We start from the raw sequence: 24,777 nt of genomic DNA on the forward strand, positions 1-24,777 counted from the left end.
AAATACAGAATTAAGGTAGATACGGAATGCTGAGTCTACAGCATTACTTGTCTACAGTTCTGTGTGAAACTACACCTGAATTATAAGAGTTGTATAGGTCTTGGGCCTCATGACTAGATTTCTTTAAGAGCCTGCTGAAAACTGAGGCTGCAGCTTTTGTGTGTCAAGGCAACCTACATGCAATATAACTTATCCACAGCTGCCTGAAATCTTTCACATGGATGAGGTGGCAGAAGTAAGATTATTACTTGGGTATCTGATGAGCCTCTCAATGAGACAAAAGATATTGTACCTATGTTATTTCTTATTCCTCCTCTTATTAAGCCATTCACATTTCAATAAATTCTTACAGTATTGTCAAACCTTGGCATCATCCTTGTTAGCTATAGAATAAATTAAATACTGAATTAAAAATCACAACATATGATCAGTTGCCATTCAAACCCATAAAAATTGTTGTTTAATGTTCCACTTGATATATTCTATATTGACTTGTCTTATCTTCAGTCTCTCCCACTCTAGTGGGACAGAAACCCTATGAGAATTTTGCATTTTGTCCACTGTTCTATCATCAAAACCAAAGTAGTAATTGATAAAACAATATAATATATACACACACTTATTTATATTTTGAACAGATAAAAGAATAAAAGAAAGAAAATGCAATAAAAAGTAAGCACAGAGAGATAGGAAGAAATCCAAAGAGTCCAGAAAGAAGATGTGAACAGTCAACTATATCATGCTGCAAAGGGACTGAATATGATAAACAATGCCAAATATTCATAATGTTTGAAAATTGAGAAGTTATTAATAATCTTGGAGAAAACAAGTGTTGTCAATGCAGTGAAAAAAATCAAGCTAAATTGCTAAAAATAAAAGCAGTGAATAGTACAGAAGTCAAGAGTAATTTTTTAAAGAATTAACTGAATGCCTAGAAAAATCTATTAGAAACAAACTAAAATACCAAGGGGGAAAGTTAGCATGTTTTTATAAGTAGTAAATCACTTACCAATTCCTTGTTGTGATGAGGGAGGATTTAGATTTACTTCAGAATAATGTTCATTAAGCTGGAAAATAATTTCCATAAAATATTACTTGTCAAACCAGTAGAAAAACATACACAGCATTTGTATTTGAATCCAAAGCCTGGTACTTCTAATATGCAGCATTAGAGTAAGCATATAGCAATATTCTATACAGCACATTACTGTACTTTTTTTAAAAAAAAAGTTGTATTTTTAGGCTGGAGATGTAGCTCAGTGGTACAGTGCTTGCCTAGAATATGTTAGGCCCTGGGTTCAATCTCCAAAACTGAAGAGAGGTGGGGGGAGTATTCTGTCTTCAAAAGCTGTCATTTACTTATTAAAATAAGGCCTACTAATTTTACTATACTAATAGATAAAGAATTAATAGCCAATATGCATTGCACTAAGGATAATTCCTGCTTCAGGATCTTACTATAACATTAAATTCTAATAAAACTTGCTTGATTCTGAAGGCCTTTAACAAATCAGGGTCTCAGTACTGCTTTTCTGACTATAAAAGTAAAAGGATGCTGACAGCTTCATGTCCATTCAGATCAAATTTTGCTGCCAAAAAAAGTCTATTTTCTCAGTAAGATGGGCTTTTAAAAATGTTTTCATGATGGTTTAGTTTTTTTGTCCTTTTTTTTATCTTAATATTACCATATGACCATGTTGCTATTCTTCTGAAACCTCTTTGTGGCAGTATAATATTCCTCCATATAGACATACTGTACTATTCAATTATTCATTTATTTTGAACATTTAGGTTGTTTTGATTTTTCTAATTATAAACACCACACTTAAAACATTTAAGCACAGAATCATATTTCTTTAACAATTAATGAGAAAAACTTTTTTACCATAAATTATGTAATTTAATTTTCTTTTTCAGAGGACTACTCACCAAATGGATTTTGCCCATTTCTATACTGAGGTAGTAATTTAAGTTCTTTTTTAAAATTTTTAAAATTCTTTTAATATCTATTTATTTATTTATTTTTAATTTTTTTTAGGTGTCATTGGACACAATGCCTTTATTTTATTTACTTGTTTTTATGTGGTATTGAGATCGAACCCAGGGCCTCACATGTGCTAGGCGAGCGCTCTACCTCAGAGTTACAACTCCAGCCCAGTAATTTAAGTCTTAATATAATAAAGATGTTAATTATTTTTATACTGTTATCATATTGCCTGTCCAATTTTTTAACTTGGAAGTCTGAATGAAATTAACTTAATTGCTTTTTCTTTTGGTTCTTTTTCCACTGCTTTTATGCTTTGGGCATCCATCCTTCTGAGGTCTAGTAAATGTTAACTTATATTTCCTCTGAAGTATATTATGGTTAATATTTTTTCATTTATTTTAATTCATCTGTAAATTTACTGGTATACAGTGTAAGTTGAGTGTCTAATTTATCCCTGTGTGGTCTCACCTTTATCATATTCTAAATTCTTTTTTATCAAGACTATTTAACCCATACCAAATATCATTCTTTCAATCTTTATATCACACCATTTTGATTACTCTAAGTTTATATAGGGATGTTTTAATGTGTAAAAAGTGAAGTTCCCTTCACCCATCTATTTCATAATATATAGGATTTGTAATGATATTCTCTCATGTTTAATAACTATCTTTCCTTCTCTGTCAATCTAGATGGGAATGTATCAATTCTGTCAATTATTTTAAAGTACAATCTTTGGTTTTGTTTATTCTTATTTATTTATTTGTCTATTTCAGTTATGTCGTCTTCTTTATTTCTTCATTCTACTTTGGATTTGCTTTATTGCTCTTTTTCTAGTTTCTCAATATAGGTCATTAATTTTAAATCTTTCCTCTTTTCTATTAAAGTAATTATTTAAGTTATTAACTAACTAAATAATTTAAAGTTATAGTTTTGCTCTGGCTTTGGCAGCATCCCACAATTTTTGATAAACTGAATTTTCATGATAATTCAGCTCAAAATGTTTTCTGACTTCTCTTATGATTCATGACCTACATATTTAGGATTTTTCTAGATATCTTATTGTTAGTGAGTTCTAATTTAACACACTCTAATTCCAATGCTTTTAAATTCTTTTACTCTTATTATAGCCCATAATATAGTTGATCTTGGTGAATGTACTATTAGCACTTGAAAAGAACATGTATGAGGCAGTTGTGGGATACAGTGTTTAAAAATGGTGTAGGGGATTGATGCTGTATTCAGATATTACAGAAGATCTGATTGTGTTGTGTGATTCTATCAATTGCTGATAAAAGGGTATTAAAAACTTCCAACTATGCTTGAGTATTTGACAACTTTGATTTTATGTATACTGGAGCTGTTATTAGGCACAGTTACACATTTGTGATTGTTGTATCTTCCTTAAAAAAAATTCTGGGTAGCTGTAGTATAGCATGCCCCATATTCACTGTATTTATTTATTTAAATTTCAAGATAGGGATGATTTAAATTTCAGTTAAGGGCAATTTGCAATGAATTTGTCTTTTTAATTAACGTGCCTACTAAACAAACTACATATTCTTTTTTTTTTTTGAGAGAGAGAGAGAAAGAGAGAGAGAGAGAGAGAGAGAGAGAGAGAGAGAGAGAGAGAATGAATTTTTTAATATTTATTTCTTAGTTTTTTGGCAGGCACAACATCTTTGTTTGTATGTGGTGCTGAGGATCGAACCCGGGCCGCACGCATGCCAGGCGAGCGTGCTACCGCTTGAGCCACATCCCCAGCCCCCAAACTACATATTCTGAAAACAAACTTTACATATTATCAGTGAACTTACAATGGCTTCATGTTTTGTCTTTTCAACTATGTGTGTGTACATGGCAACATTATCATTGGTTCATTTTAAAAGACCTAAGGAATTTCCTGCATCAACATTGCTACTGTTCAGTGGAAATGCTTATTTCTGTATTTAGTAATTAAGCCCCCAAATTAAGACATGCTTTATTTGAAAAGCAGAGACAATATAAATTTGTGGTTAAAACTAGACTCTGAAGCCTGATTACTTGAGTGTATACTATATGTAAGATTTTGGGTAACTGTCAGTTTCCTTATCTGTAAAAGTTCTGTATATACTTTCAAATTACTCTTTTTAGAGCTTTCTGTATTGCAAATATATCTTCTGGCTTGATGATGCACTTGATACTCTTTTAGGGTATCTTTTGATAAACAAAAATCTTAATTTTAATGTGGCCAAATTCATCAATTTTTCTTTTATGACTGGGCTTTTTAATTCCTGTTTAAGAGATCTTTCTCTATATTGAAGTCATGACAATATTATTCTATCTGATCTTCTGAAAGCTTTCTTGTTTTTGTCTTCTGAATTTAAATAAAAATTACTATTTTCATTACATATTAATTTCTTCAAATTTTGGGTCTAAAGATTATTGAAATAAATATTTTTATTTCAAGATAATTATATGACTTCTTGTATATGAACAACAGGTAGAGTTATGCCAGCTATATGCAGTTCCCTGCATTGTTTGATTAATTATTTGTCCTTGTTTAACACTGTTGGTTTGGTATATAGAGAGAATTATAAATAGCTAGAACAGATCACCCGTACAGGTAAGATAAGTTTTTATCTTAGAAGAAAGCAAGGAGACTATTCATTTGTGTACAATAAACATATTGTGTTGGATCTCCTAGTAAGAGTAAGAGAAAAAGACTCTAAGTATATAATCGTTCTAAAATGCATACATTAACAGAATTTTCCTGGGATCAGAAAAAGCCATCTTTAAAACTTCAAAATAAAAGTCAATAATCCAAGAAGAAGAGAAAAAGACTTCCATATGGCATAATAAATTAAATAATTATTGTGAATTACTAGATTACCAAAATACATATGCATGTATGCACTTAATATACAATATATACTCACGTTTATATTTATATATTCATGTATACATGTATATACATAACTATACAAACATGCATATTGAAATGTATATGGAGAGAAAGAAAAATAAATTATATTTTCAAAGATATGAAGTTTCAATAGCTAGTTCATTTGAGAATAATAAATTCATGCATATATACTGTGATCTTTCTGTGACTTTATTCAAAGAAAATTGTCCAAGATAATAATATATCAATGCAAAAATATAATAACATTATTTATAATAGTAAAAAACAGGAAATCAAAAAGAATTCAATGTGAAAGAATGGCTAAATAATGGCATATCCACACAATGGGACATTATACAGTCATTACTAATAACAATTAATTAATGATATGTAGAAATAACCTCAATAATTTATTATGAAGGGGAAAAGGATGCAAAATTATATACATAGTATAATTAAAATTTGGAGGGTAAAAGAACAAAACAAACATACACATAGAAAAAAAGACTAAAAGAATATACACTGGTATGTATCATGTCCATTATTTCTGGGTGGTAGTATTTTTTATATTGTTTTGTATTTCAAAATTTCTTCAATAAAATACATTTACTTAATATTTAGAGGGAATATGTTTTAAAACCAGGTATGCATGATCAATTATTACAGAGATGTAAACAATCCAAATAATCCTAGTATAAAAAACTGATGTAATTTATTACCCTTATTTATTAGGAAAAATATGAATAGCAAATACCTGTTTGTCTTTTTTCAAACCACTGATTGTTGTTTGATCGATTCTGAGGAGTTAACAATCTAAAATGCAAGGCATATAATTTTTATATTATTTTGAATTGATATTCACAAATTGCAGAAATTAAAGTTTTTTTATTGGGGGCAGGTAGGGGTGGGGATTGAAACAGGGACCTAGTAGCATGCCATGTAAGTCCGCTACCACTGAACTACATTCTCACCTCTTAAGAATTTTCTTATTTTAAAAAATTACCTGAACTGCATAAAATTTTGTGAACATTTAATAGCAGTAACATGTGAACATTTTGAATTGTTATTCACACCAGAATCATTAAATACCTGAAAGAAAAAAAGAAAGCATTGAACTGACTACATACGATGTAGGGAGAAAGGTACACTCATACATTGCTGGTGGGACTACAAATTGGTACAGCCAATAAGGAAAGCAGTATAAAGATTCCTTGGAAATCTGGGAATGGAACCACCATTTGACCCAGCTATCCCTCTCCTCAGTCTATACCTAAAGGACTTAAAAACAGTATACTACAGGGACACAGCCACATCAATGTTTATAGCAGCACAATTCACAATACCTAAACTTTGGAACCAACCTAGATGCCCCTTCAGTGGATGAATAGATTTAAAAAAATGTGGCATATATACACAATAGAATTTTACTCATCACTAAAAGAGAATAAAATCATGGCATTTGTAGGTAAATGGATGGCATTGGAGAAGATAATGCTAAGTGAAGTTAGCCAATCCCTAAAAACCAAATGCTGAGTATTTTCTCTGATATAAGGAGGCTGACTCATAGTGGGGTAGGGATGGGGAGCATGGGAGGATTGGATGAATTCTAGATAGGGAAGAAGGATGGGAAGGAAAAGGAGAGGCTTGGGATTAGCAAGGATCATGGAATGTGATGGATATCATTATCTGAAGTACATGTATGAAGACTCGAATTGGGTATCAACATACTTTATATACAAACAAAGATATGAAAAATTGTGGTATATTGTGGGAGACCAACCTTACATGTGACTGAGTAACAGTCCCCGACTGGATTCTGAGGTGCTCAGTCACAGAAATGTGGCAGAGCTTTCCCCACCCTTCTTGGGTTCGAGGGACAGTGTCTTGTGCATGGATGTGTCTTGCTACAGCCCCATGGGTGAAGCTATGCTCACCTGCTCCTTTGTAATATAACCCCTTGCCCTGTTTAGGATAGAATCTTCCATGGAAGTGCCTTGTGTGTCCCCTTCTCTTACTTTGTCCTTGGGTGTGGCTTGCCCAGGTGTCAGTCAACCTGCTGACAGTGGACATCATGAAGATAGACTCAGCCCCCTAAAACCTGACCCCTTGCCTCATTTGAATAGCTTCTCCTCAATAAAAGGGGTCAGCGTGTGCTCTCGCTCTCTCTCTTCCTGCGGACTATTAAGGTCAGAGGAGCCTTCACAGCAACCCCAAAGAAAAAGGTATTTGTGTCTCTTGTGTGGTTATTTTGCACAGCCTAGTCAGCCCAGTTTAACTGGAATAAACCCTGAGCCTTTTAGTCGAGAGAACAGAAACCCGGCAGTATATATGTGTAATAAGAATTGCAATGCAAAAAAAAAAAAAGTACATGTAAAAAGGCATGAATTGAACATACTCTATATACAAAGATATGAAAAAACTGTACTCTATATGTGTAATAAGAATTTTAATGCATTCTGCTGTTGTGTATTTAAAAAAATAAAATCAACAAAACAAAAAAAAAACAAAACAAACAATAAACATTTGCTAAAGCTATACAAGGTTCTCTCATTTCATTGGCATTTCAACCTTATCATCATCATTAGCAATATAATGCTTATATACATTAATTGAAACTATTACATATAAGACATACAAATACTGGAAAACAAATTCAAAACCCTCAATGAATTTGATGTTTATAATAAATATAATAACTATTTTTATAACAGTTAAGGTAAATATTTTTAAAATTTATTCCCTTCATATTATAATTAATTAAGAAAATCTTGCCATTTCTCAATTGATGATCTGCTCTGTGTCCCTCTATCCTCTAAAATCTTTGAAACAGAATACAGAAAAGTAAAACAACAAATTAAAAGATTGAAGCCTGAACTTTCTTTTTTATTTACATATGAAAGAGCTAATACTTCATTTTTAACTTTAAATAAAATTTGTTTTATATTAACATGTAAGCCACTGCTTTATTATGTTCGTTTACAGCCTTTAATTTTTCCTAAAAATATCTGGCTTAAGTGGTAAGTTTATTTCATTGTTTTTGTTATGATAGATGTTCTGTCAATTTTTGCTTTGCATAATTTGGTGCAACATGGTTTTTATGATTTCTCAATGAACTGTTCTCTTTAAAAAATAAGAAATATATATATATCCTTGCTAATGCTTTTGTTATTTCTATATATTGTTATATTTGCTTTTTTGTTTGTATTCGCCTGATACATACTTTCCATTTTTTATTTTTAGCCTTTATTTGTAAAATTATTTCAGCTATTCTGTTTTAATAGTATGTAACTGTATTTTTAAAATATATCCCATACAAGTACCTCTGTCTTCTAATAGTGGTTTAACCCAGTCAGATTTTTATGATTGTTTATCTGTTCAGAACTTTTTCCAGCATCTTGTTTGTTTTCTATCTAAATGCTAACTGTTGTTTCCACTCTGTTAACCTAATTTTTATCTTTTTTCTTCTACTTTTAAAAAATTTACACCTTCCATTTCTCTTCTGATAATTTTCTTAAATATTTGACATACAGACATAAATTTACATTTTTCCAGAATGTATACTTAATCAGCATTTATATTCTCTCCCTACATCTACTACCCCTCCACCACCAAAAAATTAAAAACTTCGGTAAACATTTGTTTTCCTCATTTATCTACCTTCATCCCATATTAAAATCATCTGTAATTTTAGATTCCTATAATACATATTTAGACTTAGTTTCATTTTAGTGTCTGTATTAATTACAAATCAGTGAAAGGACAAATATTTTTTTTCATTGAGGAATTCCCTCTGGACTGTTTTCAAGGGAAAATAAAGATATGCAATATCAGCAGTCAGTTACTTGATTGGTGTAGTCCTTATTTTTCACAGGCATCAAGAACCACCCAGGACACAAGCCAGTTTCTCTTACCCATGCTCCACTACTCACTGCTTCCACCTGGAGTCAGTCATCCCATTACTGAGGCTGACCAAAGGCAAAGTAGAGAAACAAAGATGAACATGAGTTAAGTTACTTAACTCCCTCTGAAGGAGCCCAACAAATTATCCTATTGATTGTCCCTGGATCTCTATTTTGTTAACAGAATTATCCTATGCATGTCCCAGGTTATAATTTCTTTCTTCAATCCAATCAGTTTTGTTTCTTCTTCCAGAGATTTTTCAAGTTTTTGGTTTAATAGATAAAGGGCTTGGTATTTTAAAATATTTTTTCCATTATTTTGAAGGCAATGGAGCATATTATAGTCTATATTCAGATTGTCATATTCAAATTTTAATTTTTTTAGATCCCAAAGGTTATGCTAATGGCTGATTTAATATATTTATAACACACACCTGCACACACACATCTCTGTCTCAAGTGTAGTACATTACTCTCATTTAACAAAAGCAAGTATTTAATCTATATTATTTAAAAAGAAATACCTACGTGTGGGTCTTTTTCCTTTTGTCTGAAGTCAATATTGGCAAGATTTCACTGCTCCACAGAACTTTCTTCTTTTTTATCTAGATTAATAAGTAATACTACTTAAAAATCAATTCTGAAGATAGAATCAAACATCTGACTTTTTTCTCATACTGAGGATTAAATCCAGGGCCTTATGAACACTAAGTTTGCACTCTACTACTTAGCTACAACCCTGGCCCTCATCTCCACCATTTAATCTAACCTTATCATTTAGACAATCAAGTCTATATGAATATTAAATTTAAATTTAAATACACAATTTTTAAACATCACATCTCTTAATTTATCACTCTATATTCACTATGATAGCAATTAAATATGAAATGATAAAATGACCAACTGACAAAACTGTATCTTTAGAATCCATAACCAAAAAAGACAAAGTAATAATAGTAATGATGGAGGGGAGACTGATAATATAGTTAAACTAGTTAATCTATGGATCCTTGAATGAAATCTAATTCAAATGTCTCAATGACCAAGTCTCAAACACTATTAACACAAGTATGCTACCCATAGAAATCATACATATGACAATATAATTCCTCAAATAAAAATATATAATTATTTATATTCCTCTGACAGCAGAGCAACCCAACCAAAACACATTTTATGTAAAAAGTTTCCTTCTCAGAGGAAAAAAAATATGTAGAGAAGATATTTTTTGTTTGCTCTCCGACTCAAAGCAGTACTTTCCTGAGTCTGTAAGTCTCCAGTATTGTTTGTTCTTGCTCACATCAAATGATAACTAAAATTTATTTTTATTTCTCCTTCTGTGGGTTTACCCAAACAAATAAAGTTATTAAATAATAAACAATTCTGTACCTGTAACTCTTGGTTCTGAAGAATGCATCTTTTTTGGTCTTACTAATTTATGAGGTTCATAAGGAAGAAATAATTGAGTGCTTTGAGGGATTTTATTCAATACAAGCATATGCTCATCTTTTTCAAAAACTCTAAAGAGAAGAATAGATTACATTAAATGAGCTAAGTAAAAATTAACATATTCTGAAGATAGAAGGGATATTTAGATTCTATGTAGTTAAAATCCTCCACTTTGCAAATAATGAAACTAAGTTCCAGAGATTTTTTTTTTAAAGAGAGAGAGAGAGAGGATTTTTTTAATATTTATTTTTTAGTTTTTCGGTGGACACAACATCTTCTGTTTGCATGTGGTACTGAGGATAGAACCCGGGCCGCACACATGCTAGGCAAGTGCGCTACTGCTTGAGCCACATCCCCAGCCGCATTTCCAGAGATTTTTAACAGACTTTTGTACAATAGTATTAAATTACTTGGTAATAGTGTCAGAGCTAAAACACCTTTCCTGATTAAGTCCAGTAGTCTTCTCAGTATGTCACAATTTTATTTTTAAGACATAATCATTCTTTTTGTTTTGGTACTAGGAATTGAACCAAGGGACACTTAGCAACTGAGCCATATCCCCAGGCTTTTTTATATTTTGAGACAGAGTCTCATTAAGTTGCTTAGGGCCTTAAGTTGCTGAGGCTTCAAACTTGCAAGCCTTCTGCCTCAGCCTCTCAAGTCACTGGGATTACAGACATGTATCAATACATCCGGCAAACATAGTCATTTTTAACGACTTTTCAAACATATCAAAAACATCTTAAACCAAAAGTCTAATCATAAAAGTAACATTTTAGATTTCAGAGTACTTTAAACTTTAAAAAGACTGATTTGGAAACAAATCAACTACCATGAATACAGAAATCATTAAAACAATAATACAACATAAGTGGGTATTTTAAGTTTTTTACTGAAAGATAATTTCATTGACTTCTTCCTAATCAATGAAGTAGAATAAATGCTACCAAAATACACTGATTCTACCTTATCAATTTAGGACACATGATAAGTTCCCCAGTACCGAACTTTACATATACCATAGTTTTTCCTATACATACATAGACAAATTTAAAACCTTTTCCATCTTAACTAAGCAAGCACTTATTACACATTGTAGCTTTTTTTTCTCCTGTGATGGATTTAACACAGGAGTACTTAATCACTGGGCTACATCTCCAGTCCTTTATATTTATTTTTTAAATTTTGAGACAAGTTATATCTAACCTGCTTAGGGCCTAAGTTGCTGAGGCTGGTCTCCAACTTGCAATCCTCCTGTCTTAGTCTCCCAAGGCATGCACCCCCACACTCAGCTGTGGCTTAACTTTTGCAGTGTGAGGTATGATAGCAAAACTAGCATAAATTTATTTTTTCTTCTTCACAATTTCATGGACAGATAAATCTAATCACAGATCTTGACATCCTAAGCATATAACTGTTTTTCCCCCTTATCTTAAGAACTTTCACCTTTTCACTTAAATAAAGCATTTACAGCTTCTATTCAACATATCCAAATTGCCAGCATCACTAATCTTTCACTTTGGGGTCATTTTTAAGTAAAATAAGGGTTACTTGAACACCAGCGCCATGATAATATAACATTCGATGGGATAATTGAAATGGCCACTAAGTAACTAACAGGCAGGTAGTGTATACAGTTTAGACATACTGAACAAAGTGATGATTCACATCCCAGGTAGGATAGAGTACAATGACATGAAATTTCATTAGACTATTCAGAACAGCATGCAATTTAATTGTTTATTTCCAGAATTTTCTATCTAATATTTCTGGATCATGGTTGACTACAGGTAATTGAAATCATGGAAAGCAAAACCATGGATAAGGGGGTGCTACTGTATACACTGAGTAAAAAATGACTAAATATCTATATAAGTTCCTCTCAATATACAGAATTTTATGTTAAAACATTGTTGGCAAAGCAAAATTCTGTATGTTTGCCTATTTTTTAAAATCAATTTCATCATAAAACTAAATACATACTGCCATAGATACGATATGTGGGAGTGCAACATGTTGGGGAGGAGGTCAAGCAAATAACAGATCCAAGGAAGTGGGTTCAGGGAAATAAACTCGAGAAGAGTGTGTTGAAAAATTAACACAAAGGCAATGAAGACTGAGGAATGGAAATTTAGAATGAAAAAAGGGCACAGGCAAAAAGAAAAAAATAGAAAGTAGATCAGAAACAGCAAGAGTAACACATCTATTTTTCTTTAAGAGAAAAATTAATGACTTTTTCTTCATGCTTCCATCACGAAGGTCTATTTTATCAAAAAACAGGACAAAAAAACAAGGAAACATATTACGTCATTGATTAAGTCACAATTATAGGCTCCTCTACACTCTCCATGATAAAGAAAGAACTAAACAAGTTGGTGACAAGATGATAAAAAGGTACATTGTGCATCAGATGTGCTGTTGCTACCCACTCTCCCTCTACAATTATAATATCCTCAGCCTCACTAAAGCATACTAAATAATAATAGTTCAAATCATTTAAATTAATATTTAAAAAATATTTTATTTTTTAGTTATAGTTGGATACAATAGGTTTTTTAAATTTATTTATTTTTTATGTGGTGCTGAGGATCAAACCCAGGGCCCCACACGTGCTAGGCAAGCGCTCCACCACTGAGCCACAACCCAACCCCTTAAATTAATATTTTTCATAAGAAATTAATAGAAGATAGCCTGCATGACAAAGGTGTAGAAAACATACATTGGAGAAAAGATAGCCTCTTCAACACATGATGCTGGGAAAACTGGAAATCATATGCAGCAAAATGAAATTAAATTCCTCTCTCTCATCATGTACAAAACTCAACTCAAAATGGATCAAGGACCTAGGAATTAGACCAGAGACCTGTGCCTAATAGAAGGAAAAGTAGGCCCAAATCTTCATCATGTCAGATTAGGTCCTGACTTCCTTGATCAGACTCCTAAAGCACAAGAAATAAAATCAAGAATCAATAAATGGAATGGATTCAAACTAAACAGCTTCTTCTCATCAAAGAAAAAGATAAATAACATGAAGACAGAGCCTACAGAGTGGGAGAACATCTTTACTAGACACACATCAGATAGAGCACTAACTTCCAGGATATATAAAAACTCAAAAAACTTAACACCAAAACAAAAACAAAACAAAACAAAAAACCACAAATAACCTAATCAACAAATGGTCTATGAAACTGAATAGACACTTCTCAGAAGAAGATATACAATCCATCAACAAATAAACAAAAAAAATATTCAACATCTCTAGTAATTAGAGAAATGCAAATCAAAACTACTCTAAGATTTCATCTCACTCTAGTCTGAATGGCAATTATCAAGTATACAAGCAACAAAAAATGCTGGCGAGGATTTGGGGAAAAGGTACACTGCAAATTGGTGCAATCACTCTGGAAAGCAGTATGGAGATTCCTCAGAGAACTACGAATGGAAACACCATTTGGCCCAGCTATCCCACTTCTCTGTCTATACCCAAAGGACTTAAGATCAGCATACTATAGTGACACAGCCACATCAATTTTTATAGCAGCTCAATTCACAATAGCAAAACTGTCTGATCTGGATGCCTTTCTATAGATGAACAGATAAAGAAACTGTGGTATATATACACAACGGAATATTACTCAGTATTAAAAGAGAATAAAATTCTGGTATTTGCAGGTAAATGGATGGAGTTGGAGAATATCATGCTAAGCAAAGTAAGCGAATCCCCCAAAACTAAAGGCTGAATGTTCTCTCTGATAAGTGGATGCTGATCCATAATGAGGGGAGGGGGCATGGAAAGAATGAAGGGACTTTGGATTGGGCAAAGGGGAGGGAGGGAAGGAGAACAGAAATGGGGGTAGGAAAGATGGTGGAATGAGGGCATTATTACCTTAGGTATATATATGACTGCACAAATGGGTGACTCTACATCATGTACAACCACAGAAATGAAAAGTTGTGCTCCATTTGTATACAATGAAACGAAATGCATTCTGCTGTCATGTATAACTAATCAGAACAAAAAAAAGAGGATAGAATACAGAATCAAACTTTTAGATGCAGAATCTCTGGTCACATAAAATTGAATTTTAAAATTTACCTATACCTTTCTTTCAATTCCTTTCTCTTTTCTGTACTTTTTTCTTTTCTTCAAGAGTTTCTGAAAGATTCTTGGTTTCATTAAGTCTTGCAATCAGCTAAAAAGAAAAATGGGAAAGGAAAATGAAAAAATTACCTGCAAAGAAGAATATTTTATCTTAATTAATGAATATGATTTTTTTTTTCTGTAGAATCACAAGATTTGTATTTTTGGCAGAATTTACTATCTTCTATTGAAAGTCATTAAGAGTTACATCAATATTAAATCATACCCCTTTAACTTTTCCTTACTACTAAATTTTCAATCATAAATATCAATAATTTCCATTTTTTAAAAGAATAATCATAAGCAAAATAGACATTGAATATTTACATAGGGACATAGTTATCACATATTTTAAAGGAAATAGCATCCATTTTTCTCTCATTATTAAAATTATATTGCTGGGGGCGCTGGGGTTGTGGCTCAGTGGTAGAGTGCTCGCATAGCATGCATGAGGCACTGGGTTCCATCCTCAGGACCACATAAAAAAATAAAATAAAGATATGTGTCCACCTAAAACTAACCAATAAATATTTAGAAAAAAATAAAATGATATTGTTATTATTTTGTACCTTGTAACTATGAATGATCACTATAAAATCTAATTTTTAAAAAATTTAGAAAATTTAATTTTCAATTTTTTCTCAAAATTTATAAAATGATTTTGATGAGTTCTTGTATGTATGTGAATCAAAGCCACAATTCAATGGATGATACTAAAAATATTCAATAAAACCTTAAAAGCTTAACTGTTTCTAGACTGGTTTCCTAAAAATTATAAACTACAGTTGTAAATTTTGCAAGATTAAATTATTTAAACTATTTACTATTCACCTTTTTGAAAACACTGTTGCTTTTTCAATGCTTTTAAATTCCTGTTACAGGGTCAGAGGTATTAGGTACCAGTGGATCAAACCCAGAGCCTAGTGTGCATGAGGCCTTGGGTTTAACTTACTGCACCACAAGTCAATAAGTAAATTCCTCTTAACCTACATCTTGATCCTTCTTCAGGCCCTCCCAAAAGCCAACCTATTCCCCCAAATTCAGAGTTAAATAAATTCCACACCTGAAAAACATTTTGGCTTCAAAGTGATCTAAAGCTTATCAATTGGCCTTTGTCTACATTGAGGCTATCTTAACAGCTCTCCTAAGGTGTCAACTAACACACTATTATATATTAATACATATTTTAGAAACAATAACAAAATATATACCTTGTTTAATGAATTAATTTCCATTTCTGCTTCATCTGCTTTTTCTTCAATTCAGATGAACTTTTGGTAAAACTGTTGGCATGTTTGAGGATATCTTGTGTTTTACATCTCAGATTAACTCTTTTTATGTTAAGGAACTATGCTGTGCAAGTAAACCTTACATTTAAAATAAATGTACTATGTCAGAAATAGTTAATATTATATAATGTCATTTATATGTGTGGTATATATAAGCAATAAGCACTGTTTCTGAAACAGGTAAGATTAATATAAATATCTGCAGACTAATGAAGATAAGTTAGTATTGATCTCTATTAACTTAAAAGTAACATCCATCAAAAATATTTGTTAGAATGTTTTTATTCAGTTAAATATTTTCACAAGGTGTTGTTTTTTTTTTTTTAAACTAAGTTCACTGTGTCATTGGGATGACTAATAAAATATAATAAATTCAGGTCCCAATTTAACTTTTTATGCTTCCATCATGTATTATTCCAAAATCAACATTAAAAATCCACCCAATTTCCCTTTTCTTGCCTTATAAGTTTCATCAATGCACCCTCTGACAAACAGAGAGATCTTTCCTGATGCTGAACTTGAAACTTTAATCCTCTTTCAACCTCCAAAATTCTTTATATGACTTTCTATCAGATTATAACTCCTATGTTTGTACAAAGTCTTCTTTATCCCTGTATTCTACCTTGCTTCTTTTCTGTTTCATCCTAAACCATTCTTTTATCTCTTCTGCTGCTTTTTATCCTTCATGTTTTGGTTTGAGCCTATTATATTTTTATGAACATTTGTTGTTTATCTATGCATTAACTTCTTAGTGGGAAAGGGCAGAGGTTAGTTGGTAGATGAAATACAGAAAGTATAAGGGAGTTGGATATGAGTTGGGATGAGATGTAAAATTGCATGTTAAACAAGAAGAGGTAGATGGAGGTAGGAAGAATTAAAGATTAGGATTTAAATATCTATTTCTAAAAATTTAAACTGATACTTTTGGTAATAACTTAGCTTTATAAATAATATTCACCTGAAATGTTTGTTCTAGCATATAAGTCACATATTTTTAAGGCAGGATAGGAAGTTCTGATAAAATTTCTCTAGAGTTCTTGTTCACTGTTACTCTTCTATTCATTCTAAATTCTAGATAGATAATAGAGGAACTTAGGTAATTGTGTTAATTAATAACCATGTAGGATGTCTATTAATAGCAGATAAATTTTCTACTTGAAATTGAGTCTAAATCCTCCCTAAACAGAATGTCCAGATGAAAGTAGACCAATTAAGAATTACTTAAGCATCTATCACAGTGATACTGTATTAGAATTCTTTATTTGTCTTTCTCCTCTATTAAACTCTGAGCTCCTTGCAAGAGAGCTTTGTAATTTCTTCAGTACTGCCTGACACAAGGTAAGTACCCACTGAATTTTTAAATATTAGTGAATAATTGTTGACTCACTTCCTTACCACCATCTATCATAACAAGTAATAATTAATCAATTTAATCAGAACTTCTTTGAAAAGACAAAGCAAGATGACATTTTCATTAGTTTGATTGTTGATATGCCACTTTAAAGCCAAATACATATACAATTTTATTCCCCTTAAAATTACTTGCTTTTGATCACATGTACATGAGAACTAATCCCAAAAGACCTTAAAGTGACCTTTAAAACCTGAATTAAACACAAAAACAAATCTATGAAGCTCTCACCAGGAAAACAAAATAATAATTAAAATACAGAAACAATACTTATCTAATAAAATTATAAATAGAAATACTATTGTGGATACATGTGTAATGTCCACTCGGTAAGTGATGGAAAGGGTGCAGGCACTGAAAAAAAGTCATAGTTGAGACTGATTTATTGTATTCTTCTCAGTACAAAGATATAATAATTAAAGCATCATATTACAGAAAGGTTAATACCTAGAAATTCCATAAGAATAGTTTCACTCATTTTTAGTTGTTCAGAACATGCCAACACTGTCTTTTGAATTTCTTCATGTTCTCTTTTCTTCTCATAATATTCACGTGAAAAGGGTGTTTCTGAATATTTTAGTTGGTATTGCTTCAAAACTTCTTTATACTGACATACATAATCATGATACATTTTTCTGTTAAAAATAAATGATGTAGAATAGATCTAAAAACCTAGTAAATATCACTTGTTAAAGTATCCTAAATTAAGTATAAAAAGCAATTCAAACATCTATTTGTCTGTATTACTCTCATTATTGTCTGTCCTTCAACTTTCTTTAACCCCAAGACACTTCTCAGCCACACTTTTTTTATTCCTCACCTGGTTAATCTTCTTCAATTTAACTTCCACTCCCACCAGTATAATGACATTATTCTTTCCATGGTCATCAATGATCTAAATTATCCAATCAAATGATCTATTTTTTATGTTCATCCTAACTGACATTGAAGAACTGGGTTCTTTTAGTCACACCTTTTTTTCCCCACATTTTATATTGGTGCATTACAGTTGTACATAATGATGGGATTTGTTGTTACATATTCATTCATGCACAGGATATAATATAATTTGGCCAATATCAGTTATACCTTCTTAAATATCTATGCTCCCTGGGTTCTGACCTCTGTAACTATGCCTTTTAAATCTCCTTTAATTTTCTTTAGCTGAAACTATTACATGAAGTCACGTTCTATGCGTTAAAACTCTGGGTTCATAATCATTCATGTATACCCCACAAGTATTCTTATAAAAAAAAATTTGAGCCGTTTGGAGGAACTCTTCTATATCAATTCAACTAATAATGGGTGACCATCTATTTAGGCACAAGTTGTAAGTGAGGCATTATTCTTACAAAAGAATATTAAGACTTCTTTTTTATTTGACCCATACGCCAAAGGAGTTGATTACTACTGCCTATGTGCCAAAACTTTGTGATGGGGTAGGGGAGAATATACTGAGGATTGAATCTAGAGCCTTGCATGTTAAGCAAGTGCTCTACCACTGAGCTACATCCCCAGGCTGCCTATGTGCCAAATCTAATCCATCCTCTGTTGTCTGTGAACTAAGAATGGTTTTTAAATTATTGAAAAAAACTCGAAATATACTCCATGACATAATAAAATTATATGAAGTTCAAATTTCACTGTCCAATAAGGTTTTAGTGGATCATATCTCATTTATTTATGTATGGCCTAAAGCCATCTTGTACCACACAGTAGAGTTGAGTTACAATACTTACTATCTGGTATTTTACAAAAAGTGTTTGCCAATCCTGATCTATAACACTGAAAGTACTCAATACAGTTCTTCACTGAAAATATACCCTCAGCCTCAGTGTTAGGGACTGCACCGAGAGCCTCACTCATTGAGCTATACATCCCCAGTCCTACAGAAAATATATTCCTGAATCTCTTTTTACCAAATTCTGGTTTCAAAAATAATATTCATAGTAAACTTTTTGAAAATATATAGTCCTTATATTCCTCAAGATTTTATTTCTTGGATCAAGAAATTTCTTAAAAGATGCTATAATGATTGTTCTCCTTAGCAGAGAATAGGAGCAAGTATTCTTAAAACTTCTGGTTTAATAAGTAATGATTGATAAGTACTGGGTCAACAAGTCTGAATTTTAAGAATGATCTAATTTTTTAATATTGCTAAACTCTGTCCCCTTTAGCAAGATAAAGCAGTTGAGCCCCAAATAAGTTCCTGTTCTTCTAAATGTATGTTGATTAATTAAGACCCCACTTATATAATAACTTGGGAAAATGGTCCAGGGAGAAGAGAAATACCATTGAAAAATTAGGCCTGGGTCACCTGTTTCATATGAGATTAGCATACCATATTCTATCTTGTTCATACTATATAGTCATATCTACTTCTAACATCTTCCATATAGAAACTTTGGCAGAACACAGCATAGCTAAGTCATGATTCAGAAATTCATTATTATCTAATTTATTCTAGCAGTACTAGTCTTCATGAATGCTCAGAACAAGAATGGGAGATCAGAAATAAGTAGCTAGTGCCCCTACTTCCTCAGTACTGATTGTTGAAATGAAGGAAATTATATGCATTTATGAATATGTCAAAATGAATACCACTATTATGTATAACTTAATGCATTAATAAAAACATTAAAAACGGGGACTTTTTTGAAAGAACTTACTGAAAATATTACCACACTCCCCAATTTCCCCTTTTTGAAGACCCAGGAGAGAAATTTCTCTCAAGTCTCGGGAAAAACTTCATAACTTATCTTAAGCAAGTAAACTGCTAAGGATTAAAACCAGGGCCTTGAGCATCCTAGGAAAATGTTCAACCATTGAGTCACACCCCCAGCCTCTAATTAAATTTTTTTAAGTGAACACTCTGATCATATTTCTTGATCAATGCCTTGACTACTAAGAATTTCAAAGCCTAATTTCTGTACTTTTAACAAACAATATGCAGGACCACATGTAGCCTTGATTTTTTTTAAACACTGTTGTATTTTTATACAAATATCTCAAATTATTTTGGGATTGAAGCAGGATCTATAAATGACAACCTAATAGTCTCCTTCATCTTTTCCACCTTCTGTCTACTCTTTGGATGATAGCATACTTTTGCCTTTCTCCACTTTGCTCCATATATTTTCCTGAGAAACCTCATCTACATACAAGATTTCTAATGCCATTAAGTCCCAATTTTAAACTTTAGTTCTAACCTAAGACTCATTTTTGAAAATAATGGATTATAGATTTTACATGGGTAGTTATTTTAGGAGGATTTTTTGTTTGATATTGGGGACTGAAATCAAGGGTGCTTTACCACTGAGCTTTATCCCCGGCATTATTTATTTATTTATTTATTTATTTATTTATTTATTTATTTTATTTATTATTTCTTATTTTTGAGACAGTATCTTGCTAAGTTGCTTAGGGTCTCACTAAGTTGCTACAGCTGCCCTTGAACTTGAGATCCTCCTATCTCAACCTTCAACTTGTTAGGATTATAGGTATGCACCACAAGGCCTTCAACATATGTGTTTCTTAAATAAAATGTAAAAACTGATAAGTGTTCTCAAATCACTTCAGTTTTTAAAATTAGGTAAAATTTTAATGCCATATATATCATGTTCAAAGTCTCTAACATTGTTTTATTATATTCATTAATTACATTTAAACCCTAAGATGATGTGATTTTACACGAAGTAAAATAAATTCAGATAACTACTGGTATTTCTCCATTAGAATATAACCACTTTACTAAATTAGCAATCTGAAAAACTGAAATTTGACACAAAATGCCTTTAAAAAACCAATACCTCAAATTTTTCAAAATGTTTATTCTACAAATAATTATCCTCCTAAATGTTTGCTTACACTGTTCAGTCAAAAATACCATTAATTGAAGAACTTTGCTATAAATGCTGCTGATAGATAAATGGTTTATATCTAAGGCAATATCTCAACATATTCAAGCTTTTACAACAAATATGGAGACCTTCAAACATTCAGTCCAAGATATCACATTTACTTAAAAATAATTCCCTCACAATACACACTTTCTAAATTCTTACAAAGTATGTTCCAGTAATACTAATTTATAAAACTGATACACTTAAGTTAATATATATACTGTACTTGTCTTTTTCAATGGTTTCTTGATAAATAGTAAATTGGTCCTGCATATAATCTTCATGTTTATGAAAAACATCACATGTTGGCTTCCAGCTATAGAAAAAAGTTATAGTTGTAATTAGCACTTCAGAACGATAAACAAATAAAAAAATTGGCAGAGATAATAAAAAATGAACAAAATCATTTAAAGAGAAATAAATGTGTCTTCCTAGAGAAAACAAGTTTACATCAAGAAAACATTCCCTATGCCACAATGAAATCTACTACTCTGTATAATTAATATAAACCAATTTTTAAAATAATAAATACAACAGTATAAAAAAGAAAAAAAATTGCATATCCTATCCCCATCACTATCAATATCCACACACTCATATGCTCAAATATTAATATTCATTAATTTTTACATAAAATTTGTTTTTGAGATATGATAGGGAAAGAAGCAAATATAGCATGGCTGAAACTAGGCCAAAATAGATTATCAAATCAGATAGAATAAAATGAATATTCACCTCATATATTTTTGTTTTATTATATAACTTGAAAACTATTACCAATGCAAAAAATCTAAAATTACTATATATACCATGGCAGCTTCCATTCTAAGTATTGTTTGAATATTTCCTCTATTTTCATTTTTTTTCCAAATTCAAAAAGTACATATGCAAAATGAAAAAGAAAAAAAAAGTCCATATGCCCATTTGGAAGCACAGAAGAGTATACATAAGAAACTATCTTACATATTCTCAATATTAAATAACTACTATGATTTTAAAATTGTTTCAAGATTTTGCTACAATTATATATTTTAACATTATTGAGATCATATTCACATAAAATTTATCCTCCTTTATCACTTACTGAAATTATACTTAAATATTTGTCTTAATTTCTTTTCTTTCTTTCTTTTTTTCTTTTTTGTGGTGCTGGGGATTAAACCCAGGGCCTTGTGCATTCCAGGTGAGCATTCTACCAACTGAGATATATCCCCAACCCCTTAATTTCTGATACTTAAAATATATTCCCCAAAAGGAAATTTGAAGGTCTAAGATTATACATGCATATATTCTGAGTATTTAAAATTCCATAAGAAACATAAGCTCAATGAGAAGATATTTACTATAAGCTTTTCAATGTGCATCCTTTGAGGTTTTTCTTAGATATAGATATATTATCATGGATTGGGTTCTTATTATGAATAATGATGCATAAACTGCTTTGTTCAATTTGCAATATACTAACATTTTCCCATGTCAAACATACACCTATGTCATGATTTTATTGGCTGCCTAGTGTTCAGTCATCTGGATATACCAAAATTCATTTAACTAGTCCCTTAATGTTGAACATTTAGAGTTACTTCCAATATTTTCCTATCATAAAAATGGTTGAAGTAGAAGTCACACAATTCAATGGCAAGAAAAGAAATAGCTTGATTAGAAATTGGACAAAAGACCTAGAGAGATATTTCTCAAAAGAAGTGTTTTATCTTGAAAAGTTTTAGGTTGGATTCCCTTATACAAACTAAGATCTTAAGCCAGAGTGTAGTTCGGTGGTTCTTGTCTATCATGTATCAAGATAGCACTTGCTTATCATGCATAAGGCCCTGGATTTGATTCCCAGCACCACATAAACAAAAACACTAAGATCTTGAAAAGTCAAAAAATGGAAATTATTTCAGACTAATAAGACTTACATAGACTACACTAAAATTCTTTATTTATACTAACTATATCTAAGTTAGTGAAATCTCATAATTCAGCACTTAGGGCAATGGTAGAGAACATGCTTATTAGCATGTACAAGGAAGACCCTGAGTTCAACCCCCAATACCAAAAAAACAAAACAAAACAAAACATGCAATGGTGTCTTCAACTATAAACCTAGAAATCTTGAATAAAAAAATCAAATGGCAAATACTGAAGGTTCATTTCTTTCAAATACTCACTTATTACAGTTGTCTTTGATTTCATTACTATGTTTACAGTAATGAGCAATTTCCTCATCTGTTGTTTTTATAGTTTCATGTATCTTACAAATAGTTGATTTGTTTTCTTTTATGTCTTCAAAGCATTCTAAAAGAGGAAATGTTTATTTTCTTAAAGTAGAAATTATAAATTCAAAATAAACAAATACAGTAAGAAAAACAGTTTATGTCAACTTACCTAAAAGGAGGACAGCCAGAAAGGAGAGGAAGTGAGGCTTGAGAAGGGAAGCCTCCTGTACTAAAAACTAGAAGACCACAGCCCCCCAGAAACTAAGGAGGATTTGTATTTGCAATTGAAGAATGTACACTGGGCTAGATTAGGTAACACTTAAGGTCAATTCATCTTATGATGCTATAAATTCATGCAAATGTTTACTCATTAATTGTATTAACATAAGGATTTTGTTATTGACAAATACATAATTTCTATCAATTAATTATTAAATACACCATCAACTAACTTATTTACCAATGATTTAAGATAAACTTAGTTCTTGAAAATATTAAATAATTTCATAATATTTTATTTTTTGATTGTAGAAAAAAATAACCAAATTCAATCTTTCTGTGACAATTAAGAAGTTAATAGTTATATTTTTAGAACTAAAATATTTAAAGCATTATATTTATTTAATTTGCGCAGCCACTTCACTTATATTTACTAGCCAATTCACTTATTTTCAGAATTATTATTCCTGAAAATGTGGCATCAATTCTGGTTCCTAATTTTTGATGATTTCTTTAAAGAGAAACATTTCACTCAAATATTTGAAGTAACCTTGTTATTTGAGAAATATAACATTTTTTAACTGCACCTTAGGGGTCATTGCTGCTTAAAGCAAAATTCTTCACAAAATAATTAAATGCAGAATACACAAATTTACTGAAAAACAGTAGGTGAATCACAACTATTTTGCCTAGGCTAAAAAGCTCATTATTAGTGGAGAGAATTAGTAGAGAATTTCCAGAATTAGTAGAGAATTTATACTAATAAATTAGTAAAGAATTTCCAGAAGAGTTACAATGCCAACTACAAGTTGCCATAAACAGGGCAATTATATATTATGCTATATGTCATAAAAATTAAGACAAAAACATCTTTAACATGCAAAACTACTTACTATTAATTCTTTGAATCATGTCTTCTTTAGTACTTGTATCTTGCTCATACTGGAAAACTAAAACAATTCTATTGTGACTTTACTTCATTGTTAAAATGTCGAATAATAATACAGTTACCTATTTATTTTCATTTTATACCTACCAAATTCTAACAAAAGTCTGTCCAGACTGACAAAGAGGCTGTCATTCATCTTGGATACTATGTAAAGAAAATAAAAAATAAGTGAATATACACATGAACATAAAATGAAAATACACATGTATATTCAGTAACAACTTTTTAAATATAACATTCTCACAAAAAAATGTGGATGGAGCAAGACAGAGGGTAAGAGACGTTTTCAGTCCACAGCCACCTTCCTGGTAGAGCCCTAAGAGACACTTAGGCAGCTGCTGAACGTCGTTGCATGGCTGAGAATAGGGGCAAGGGTGGGCGCCTTCGTGATTGTTTATTCCTGGTACTGCAGTAAGTCTTTG

The 24,777-nt window shown here is 31.3% G+C and overlaps 1 pseudogene; it reads right to left on the bottom strand.

Moving 5' to 3' along the window:
- Positions 1 to 24,491, bottom strand: part of LOC143637775 (protein SIX6OS1-like) — a 30,074-nt pseudogene extending 5,583 nt beyond the window's left edge.
- Positions 24,492 to 24,777: the final 286 nt, after the last annotated feature.

The sequence above is a fragment of the Callospermophilus lateralis genome, unplaced genomic scaffold (genome assembly GCF_048772815.1).
Source record: "Callospermophilus lateralis isolate mCalLat2 unplaced genomic scaffold, mCalLat2.hap1 Scaffold_105, whole genome shotgun sequence".
NCBI classification, from domain to species: domain Eukaryota; kingdom Metazoa; phylum Chordata; class Mammalia; order Rodentia; family Sciuridae; genus Callospermophilus; species Callospermophilus lateralis.